A 9,857-nucleotide genomic window follows, 5' to 3' on the forward strand; every position below is an offset into this window, starting at 1 on the left:
CCTTCTTCTTCCAAGAATTGCCCTTCTTCTTAAAGCTAGACTTGTTCTGTATAGCCATCATATGGCTGGTACTAACGCTTTTCTTGATGTCAGCCTCTGCTGTTTTAAGCATGCCACACAACTCATTCAGACCCTTCTCCGTCCCATGCATATGGTAGTTCAAGATGAAGTTCCCATAGCTAGGTGGAAGAGACGAAAGAATGAAATCAGTGGCCAACTCTTGGCCCAGTGGGAAGCCCAGCTTCTCCAACCGTTGAGTGTAACCAACCATCTTGATTACGTGTGGTCCTACTGCTGCGCCTTCTGCTAGCTTGCTCTCCACAAAGGCCTTAGACACATTGAACCTTTCAGTCCTGGCCTGTGTTTGGAACATGTCTCTAAGCGCCACGATCATATCGTGCGCCTCATGGTTTGTTTCGAACTGCATCTGCAGCTCGGGTTCCATGCAAGCAAGCATAAGGCAGCTTACTTTGAGGTTAGCATCACATGCTTTCTTGTAAGCATTCTTAGCAGCAGCGGGTGCATCATCAGCAGGTTCTTCTGGTAGTGGGTTGTCTAGAACATCTTCCTTTTTCTCAGCCCTGAGAACAATTCTCAGGTTACGGATCCAATCCGAGTAATTTGTTCCATTCAACTTGTCCTTCTCGAGGACCGAACGCAAAGCAAACGGTGTAGTGCTGCTAGGTGTCATTTAATCTACAACAAAAGTAATGCAAAATACACTAAGACAAACGTATCCATGACAAAGTAAATCACATTAAACTATTTAACAAAATCTACTCCTACTAAAATCAATATATCTCTATTGGTACTTAGTGATTCAGAATCCATAACTAACAAATCTACTAGTGAGCTTTAGCATCACCGCTAGCAAACAAGGTAAATCGGTAAGCAACTTCTTGCTAATCATATCACATATAACTCCTGTTGTTGGGTGACATCTCCATGTCTCGGCGCCCAACCTTTATGCCCTAAGGTCCTTAACCGTTAAAATAACCTTGTTAAGTAAACCAACCCTTATGCGTGTAAGTGTCCGACACAAACCTGTCTAGTCAATGAAAACTAGTAGCACCCTAATTTCATAGACCCACCACGAATTGTACAAGACATGGGATGGTGCAAGTTTTAGTTGGGAGGGCATACAAACTTAAACTTTGCGAGTGATCGTTCTACTTAACATAAATAATAACATTCACACAGTTGTGACACAGTATGGCCCGTTTTCTTATGGTGATCTCCATCTCCATAGAACTTGTTCACCATGGTGATCTCCATCTCCATGTTCCATGTGCGCCATCCTCCTGGTGATGAGTCCTCCAAGAACTAGAACGTGCTATTGCACCTAATAGCTAGTAATGAAGATTACATAGTTATTTGGATCATCACAGATTGGTACGCAGACCATTAAATATATTAAAGTGACAACACATATGGCTCCAACCGTGTTGCCATACGCGTGACACGCAGGTCACGAATGAGTTACACACATGCATCACATACACAAAGGAGTCATACTGATCACGAGATCCATCCATCCTGCAAAACAGAGTTAGGTGTGCTAATGTTCTAAACTTCAGAGGCCCGTAACTCCATCTTCCAAGCTAAATTTGGGAAATCTAATTTCACCAAAAACAGCATTGATGTTAAATTTTATGTGTAACTTTTTCTGTAGATTAATTTTCATATAAAATTCGCTTCAATCCGAGATCGTACCAAAAAGTTACGGCTGTTTTACTGAAGCACACGCATACGGCAAAATTCCGACCCGGTAGTAGATCCAATTCTACTATTACACATCTCATGCGCCTGGCGTATTAACCTTGATTTCGATTTGACCAATCACATTGATCTGCGCTTGCTGCAACTAGCATTACGTGTATCACTTAACTCCGATGGCGGAAATCCGACCAGTAGGAGTATGTCGTTACATGACCATTGCAGCAAGAACACGAAAACAGGCCATAGATCAATCTGAAAACTCGCATATCTCTATATGCACACATCCCGAATCCATAACAAAATAGCTACAGCTCTGATACCACTGTTGGGATACGAGGTAGGCTACGCTAGTGCAAAACAAAATATTTCTACCACGTAAACCAAACTGCCATATATGGATCACGGGATTACCACTCGACGCACTGGTGCGGAAGATGTAGAATCGCGTCGGGGCAGCGAAGTCGATCTGCGTAGTCGAACTCGTAGTTGATCACGTCGACGTCGAGCAGCTCCTCAACAGCTCGTTGACGTAAAGCGAGGTCCTCCTCGTGCCGCGGCTCGTCGTTGGCTCGTCGGCGGCTCGTCCAAGTGTTGCAGGTGCAACACCTCCAAGGTATCCACATGTGTAGGGAGGTAGCGTCACAAGCCGGACTACTAGGTTCGTGAGTTACAATAGGGCGAGGGCGTGGGAGGCGCGGCAGATGTGTTTTTGGCCCTAGGGTGCCCCACTCCTCTATTTATAGAGGTTCTTGACAGGCCTCTGGGTCTGAGGCCCATTAGTACTTATAAACCTGATCCAACTCGGATCATATCCGAATTGGGCTTCCAGCCCCTTAAGTGTGTGACCCTATGGGTTCGGATACATATAGACATGCCCTGAGTACTCCTACTCAGCCCAATAGTCGGTAGCGGCCTCTAGCAAGACTTGCCAACTCCTATACACACATGAACATCATATCAGACGAACCGTCACAACATCATGTACATGCTATTCCCTTTGCCTCACGATATTTGGTCTAGCTTCAAGCCGACCGCTCTTTCTCGATCCTGTGATTCGGAATCCCTTTGTAGGTTAACTCTTAACCGTACGTAGCATGGCCATGCATTTCCGGATCCGATCACTTGAGGGGCACAGAGATATCACTCTCAATCAGAGAGGGGCAAATCCCATCTTGATTGACTATGCCTCACAGCATGCTTCCTGACAAACCCGAAAGCTACCTTTTTAACTACCCTATTACGGTGTTGCATTTGATAGCCTCTAAGTAAGTCGATCCATATCTTGAGTATATGCGACAATCTTAGGTCTAAGGACAAGCGTACTTGTTGTGTAAAGAGAGAACTACTTCTCGCGTTGGATCAGTCCCAGCACATGTCTTTACATACGCCTACATTATTAGTTTGACATCTCCATGTCCATGACTTGTGAAACATAGTCATCAACTAATACCTGTACTAGTCCAATATTCATGTTTGTCCACACATGAACTCCGACTAGGAACAACTTTTAGAATAACCATACAAGTAAAGAGTTGCACATACAATTCACATAATTGCAGATCAATTGAAGTAGCCTTTAATGGATATTCAATGAACACAATATACAAATCATGGATACAATCAGATATCATCATCTCTATGATTGCCTCTAGGGCATACCTCCAACAGCAACCCATAGTAACAATTTCATTTTAAAAGTAGGAGGCAACAAACATGCTTAGTGGCTTGCCTTGGTTTTCTTCGGGCTCAAACTCAACTTTTTTGCCGGCCTCGGCTCAAGGGTTCAAGGTCACGTTCTCAGGCAAATTGCTCTCTAAACGAAAGAAAGAAATGTGTGCATGCATTAGAGATGATGGTATGAGTGCAAATGCTCATGAAATGCATGAAACTTGAGAGGAGATCTAGAGCAAGAATTCCGAAACCAAACAATAGCAATGATCTATATGTTGCAAAAGAACACAAACTGATTACCAAAGAAAATTCTAAGATAACACGGTTGGTATTATTTTTAAATGACAGGACATGCATATAAAAACAAGATCGGGATTTGGCTCCACAATTAGCTAAGCACACACTAAGTTAGACATGCCTATGAGTTCTGTAGGGAAAATCAACCACATCTCATGACCAAGCATAATTCTAATGTAGGGGAACAAGTTTGGTGAAACAACATTACTAGCTTCATGTAACTGGGAGGTATGACTTATTTGACTAAGGATTTCAATCATGCATGTAAACTAACAAAAGTGATTTCATAGTTTTCCTTTTTATACAATTGTTTTAGTGTGATTAATTCGGCATAAGGCCAATGTCACATTTGGTCATGAACAAAAATCCTAACACGCTAGTTAGAGGTTTCTTAAGTGGAACGGCAAGGCATAGTAGAGCTACAAAACAAGTTTCAGAGGTACTGAATCTTGAATCTAGTTATAAACCATACCAAAACATGCAATAACAAAGAGATAAACTAATTGCACGATAAACTAAACAAACATGAAATCAATTGTTAACCACACAATCTAGCTAAACAATACAAGGTCATATAAGACAACGAGAAAAGCTAGTTTGCACACTAAGTCAAAAGCAAGCACGAAAAGGCAAGGTTAAAATCATTTGTTGAGGGATAAGCCTGAAATAACCTTCACTAACAGAAGACAATCAATACCAAATCATGACAGTTGGATTCACCTCAAAATTAATTCTTAATGTGGAGATATAGATTAAACAAGTTAAACTACTATTAAGCATATTAAATCTAAAAAGGCTTGTCAATCAACTAGACAAGTATCAACAACACTTTACCTAGATCCTATGTGGAACACAAAGACTAATAGAGATGGTTTCATCATTTTATCACTTTTCCACTATTTATTATGCAAATAACAAGATTAACATAGCAAGTAAGCATTTAAATCTAAAACAGTAGGAACACCATGGATTCTACTAACACAAGTTCTGGATCTGAAACATACATGTTAAAAGGAGGCTAACAAAAGTGATTTCACAATTTTTAGAGCACTATGTGATTTATAAAGCATTTAAAGGCTTTCACACCAAATAAAACATAGCACAAAATATAAAACATCAACATGCACAAAAATCATTTTTGAAATAAATTAGACTTCACAAGGAATCCAACAAAATAAGAATCACATTTTTAGCATTTTTCTACTAGTTTCTATGCATTTTCAAAGTTTGCAACATTTTTACTTTGGGAAACAAAGCACAACCGAAATAACTTTGCAATCTACCCCCTAGAAAAACATTTCCCTTCTCAGATCTACCCTTTCATTTTCATCCTGCCCCCTGTATTTTACTAACCAGCCCCTGGAAAACTCTCCACCTCACACATGAAACCAACACTTTTATGCAAAACCCCTAGACTTTCTATTCCCAAGGCAATCGGGTCCCTGACCTTCTTCTACCTCCAGACTCAGGCGCATAGAACAGCAGGTACGACACAGCGTGCTTGGGCACTGCAGCTGGCCGGGAACAAGGGGGTGGCAAGGCGGTGCTAGGGAGAGGGCAGCGGCCATGCGCCAAAGACAAGGGTTTCCCTGGAGCGGTGCAGGTAGGAAGGAACAGGTGGCGCACAGGAGGTTCTAGGAAGTGGCGGCGCACACCGGCGACAAGCGCGGGAACGCGCGTGGAAAGTTTCCCCACAAGGAAAACAAAGGCGAGCACGGGAACCAGGGCCTCACCTAAGCTCCGTTTTAGCACTTGGTTAAAGACGAGGATGGCTGGAAGGTGGGCGTCCACGGTGAGGTAGGTGGTGGCAGGTGGAAAGCTTTTGGTGGTTGGGGAAAAGTTTGATTCCCGTCGATTCCGTGGATGGCGGCGACAAGGAGTGGTCTAGGGTGGAGCCAAGGAAGTGGAGCAACTCTGGGTGAGTGGAATCATAGGGAGATGGCCGAACTAGGGAGGAATTGGCTGACGATTGAAGCTTGGTTGGCCATGGCCATGCTAGGGAAAAGCTACTGGAGTAGGGAGGAATCGAAGGGGGATAGCCGTTTTAAGGACTAGGCTGTGGCGGAACCGCCCAACTTAAACTGGCTTAAGTGCATCTAATCGCTGTCAGAACAGCCATTATCCAAAACGCACTTAAAACAGTGTAAGTCCGGTAGTCCGTCAAGGGTCCTGTTCACAGAACTCCTTGAAAACCTCCACGGTGTGTTCCATAGCCATACATCAGGATCGCTTCCACAATGGGATAGCATCAACAAACATTACATTTTTACATACATAGTACGGGTACGATTTACTACAAATCTTAGATTGAAAGAAACTTAGTAGTGCAAGTTAAACCATTTTCTAAGAGTTTAAAACTTAACCAGTCCGAGGAAAAGGATTAAACATTTAGGTCTTATCCTAGGGTATCATGAGACTCATAAGATACCCTAGTTCTTTGAAGCTTTCTCCTCAGTGGGTCCCTACTACCTTTCTGGAAAACAGTAACAAGGATCCCCTAAGTACGAAGTACTCAGCAAGTCTGACCCGACTAACCAATATAGATAGATTCTCTTTTACTGAATGATAGCTGTTTGGTGTACTGGCTGACTCACATTTTGTGAAAAAGCTTACTATTAGTGGAACCTTGGTTTTGTTATTTTATTTTAGTTTGGTTTTTACCTAACCCGTCTAGATGAATAAAACATTTTGAGCACTCAATGGGACTAAGTCATACAGCATATTAATTCCAGGAAAAACATTATATTCAACATAATTACACTACTATGCTTAACAATGATCAAAGTGCATTCATAACCGAGAATTGTGGCGATTCGGACAGATTTACATCCTGCAGGAGATACCCGACCACCAGCCATGTACAACTGTACGGGTTGTACACAACAACCTTTCGATTAGTCGTACTCAAAGATTAGGAATATGACTTCCTGAACCCAGGGACGCACCCCCACATGGGACCCCACGTCTGGCCTAGTCTCCATGTGAGTTTCAGGCTACGCCCCTGCCATTCTCCAGCACGTCAAGCACAGGTACAAAATATTCCCGATCAGAGAGCCACCTAACCTACCGGGCTTTGTTGGTCCCATACCCAGTAAGCAACCAGGTAAAATCACTTGATCAAAGGTTAAGACAACGAACGGTCCTTAACCACATTAACTTAGCAAACAGAACTACCATCTTTAGCTTCTGTCCGCATTTCCAAAATCTCAGGCCATTTCCTTGATTAACATGTATGATCATCTTAGCCTTAGTGTTGAGTAACCAAAGTTACTCATAGGTATCTCTAAGCATTGCTCAGCATAGGATAGTTACTAATTAGTTGAACAGGTGGCAAAGATGTCCTTAATAACAAGGTTGGATTGTGCATAAAAGCAAGTTTTCAATCAACTCCTAGACCTAATGCACATATAAAGAAAGAACCATTAATTGGACTCATGAATAGTAATTTCTAAAAGTAGATGGGTTTAAATGCACCGGAGCTTGCTTGGGATCAACCAATGTTAGTCCTTCGGAAAACCCCTTTAGTAAAAAAAGCACTTCAACATTTCTCGGACTCTGACAATCTTCAGATGAATTCCACGAATTCCACTTCAAGAGCTTCGACGTCTACGATTTAGTACATGCAGGAGTTAGACATGCAAACTTTTGAACACATGACTATACAACTTTCCTTCATGATAAAGTTGCAAGCCAACAAGTGACTATACAACCTATCTTCATGATAAAGTTAAAAGCCAACACTAAACTACCCATAAAGATTAACCCACAATTTTAATTTCCTTACTAACCTAACTAAGCCTTTTCTTTTATTTTAGAGAAGTATTATAATAAATTTCTAATATCAAAACTTAATTCCTATGGATTAATAATATTTTGTGAATATAAAAACATTATTCAAAATTTTATGCATTTAATAAAGGTTAGGCATTTATTTAAATACCTTAGGCATTAAATAAATACCTAAAATTTTATTATATTTCCTAGGGTTTAAGAATTTTTAATGCATAAAGGAAAATAAAACAATCCTAATAAAATTGGTTTCACTATTTTTGGGTCAAATCTATAATTTCTAATGAATTAAATGGTGATAAACGAATTTAAACTATTTATCTGCAAAAGAAAAACCTATGATTATGCAAAACCCCGGGAAAAAACTTTCTCACTCACCCGCAACCAAAGCATCCTCCCGGTTCTGACAATGTTTCGTTGGCATAAAATTGTGGGAATACCAAGAAAATTGAAGTGCCTTAATTCAGTTCAGATAGCCTCCATCCTATTATTAACATAACAGCCTGTTGATCAGCATGTTGCCTATGTCAACATATGCTGAACTTCCACCATATTCATCTTAACTTGGGTAATGATATCTTGTTTTCCATTCATTTCATAACCATCGTGAGGTCTCCTTTCTTCCTTCACAGCCTACTCAGGTTTCCAATGGGCCAGTAACATGAGACAAAATAAATATAACATTCTGGTTGACACTGCCTCACTGCCAAACAATAGTACGACCTGCAATTTTTGTTATCCTCTTTTCAGTCATCTCATTTGTAAAGGATAATCCTTCTCGCGATCCCTGTATCTTGCATAGATTTTCAATGAATGGACTGTATGTATAGGTATCCGGTGAACAACCTGCTGAGATCATCTTTTCCAAAAATGTTTGTGCAGCATCGACTTTGCTAGCCTTGCATAATCCATCCATCAGTGTATTGAAAGTCACAGAATTTAGTCTTATGCCTTTATCTTCTAGGCCATCAAAAGAAGAGCAAGCTTCATCGATTTTCCCATCTTTACACAAAGCATCAATTAGCGCATTGCAAGTATACTGATCAGCAGCTAAACCATCTCCTTCCATCATTTTCTCAGCCTCATCAACCATCGCTCCCTACACCATAAATCGACCAGTGCTGCATAAGCACGAGTGCTAGGCCTCCATCCCAGCTCCTTCATCTTCTGCAACATACAGAGCCCCTCCTTCCCTCTTCCAGCACCACACAACCCCTTCACCAAGGCCATGTATGTGTGCATGTCTGGCCGCTTCATCTCCCTGAACAACTCTAGTGCCTCATCAATCCTCCCTGTCTCACATAGTCCTTCAACCAGTGCAGCATAAGAGACAATATCTTGCGGGAACCCTCTGAGCAGCATTTTATCGAACAGGTTGTGGATGGGGTGGAAGGCAAAGGAGGGGGGAAAATGGGAGCTGCTTTGTAGAAAGGAAATAGACAGGAGCTCAGCATCGTGGTGTGCGTAGTTGGTGGTGCTTGTTCGTGCGAAGCAGGAAACGGAGAAAGGGGGCGGCGTGCTTGAGCTACTAGAGAGAGAGAGAGCAAGGTTGCTCCTTGCAGCTTGCTTGTTTGCTCGGTGGGGAGAAGAACAGAACAAGGAGGAGAGGGGTGCGGCGGCGACGGGCGCGTAGACGCAGTGGAGGCCAGGAGCAGGGCGAGCACGGGCGGCCAGGCTCTGGTGGACGTGGTGCGTGTGGGCCTTGTTTAGTTGCCAAAATTGGGAGTGCCAAAATTACTATGCCGTCACTGTAGCACACTGTAGCGTTTCATTTGTATTTGTGAATTATTGTCTAAATATTGACTAATTAGGCTCAAAAGATTCGTCTCGCAAAGTACAACAAAACTATGCAATTAGTTTTTAATTTCATCTACATTTAGTACTCCATGCATGTACCGCAAGTTTGATGTGATGGGAAATCTTCTTTTTGCATAGTGCCAAAGTTGGGAGTTGGGGGTGAACTAAACAAGGGCTGAGTGGACCGGAGGCCAGGTGCTGCTCTGTTGCTCTGTTGTTTGCTGCACTGCTTTGCTTCCTACGCCGGAGGAAAAAGGAGACAGGGATGGCTCAAGCTTGAGCTGGAAGAAGGAGAGGGCAGAGAGAGCAGGTGCTGCGGCACAAGAAAGAGAAATCAGAGGAAGCTGGTGCTAGCTGTGTTCTTGCGGTGGGGGAAAAGATAGAAAGCGACAGCAGCTCAGTCTTTAAAAATCGGAGGAGGCGGTTGCAAAGGATCAGGTCGAGCGCAACACGACACATGAGGAGCTGCGTGGCATCAGGCGACCCAAGGCGGTGGCACCGGCAATAGGCAGGCAGGCAGCTGCGTGGCAGCACTGCTATGCCGTTTGTCCCTCCCCTGCCTTTTCTTTCTTCTTTCCCTTACA

The sequence above is a fragment of the Setaria italica genome, chromosome VI (assembly GCF_000263155.2).
Source record: "Setaria italica strain Yugu1 chromosome VI, Setaria_italica_v2.0, whole genome shotgun sequence".
In the NCBI taxonomy this organism is placed as follows: Eukaryota; Viridiplantae; Streptophyta; class Magnoliopsida; order Poales; family Poaceae; genus Setaria; species Setaria italica.